This window comes from Octopus bimaculoides, chromosome 30 (assembly GCF_001194135.2).
Source record: "Octopus bimaculoides isolate UCB-OBI-ISO-001 chromosome 30, ASM119413v2, whole genome shotgun sequence".
Classification (NCBI taxonomy): domain Eukaryota; kingdom Metazoa; phylum Mollusca; class Cephalopoda; order Octopoda; family Octopodidae; genus Octopus; species Octopus bimaculoides.
In genome coordinates, this window is record NC_069010.1 from 5057856 (window position 1) to 5058744 (window position 889).

The window sequence follows — 889 nt, forward strand, 5'->3', positions numbered from 1 at the left end:
CGTACTACTAAAGCAGCGCGGACCCGAACGCGCAGTCGCGCGTCCGCGCTAGCTAGTCTTGAGTGAATTGAGTAAACATAATACCGATATCATTTGGATGATATTGGTGGAATATTTTCCACATGGTGCAAATGTATCGCTCACGGCTGCGTTGCAGAGAATAGAGTTTCGGCTGTTTAAGTCGAGCCCAATAATGAAGTCCCATCATGACCTGGCTTCATCAGCCATTGAGTCTGAGAAGCACATACTAGCATTCAAGACCATTCCAAACAACAAAAGATCCAGAGTGGCCATCTCTGATTTCTCTACAAGGGTCAAACCAGTGGCCATTACTGGCACCTTTGTCATACTAGTATTCCTGCTGAATGTCAGGGGCCTTGTAATGTCCCACTAACACAAAATCCCATACCTGAGAGACTTTGGTGACTTGTAATCCAGATTATACATGGCACTAACAGAAACATATCTAAATGCTGATGTGTCAGGTGTTGAGATACACATACCAAACTATAATGTATTTCAAACCGACAGGTAAGAAAGAAGTCATATGGTGCAGTTGCAATATACATCCTCTAAGATATCACACCTGTAGTCCTGCTGTCATATTCAAACTTAGTCACACCTGTAGTCCTGCTGTCATACTCAAACTCAGTCACACCTGTAGTCCTGCTGTCATATTCAAATTCAGTCACACCTGTAGTCCTGCTGTCATACTCACACTCAGTCACACCTGCAGTCATACTCAAACTCAGTCACACCCGTAGTCCTGCTGTAATACTCAAACTCAGTCACACCTGTAGTCCTGCTGTCATACTCACACTCAGTCACACCTGTAGTCCTGCTGTCATACTCAAACTCAGTCACACCTGTAGTCCTGCTGTCATACTCA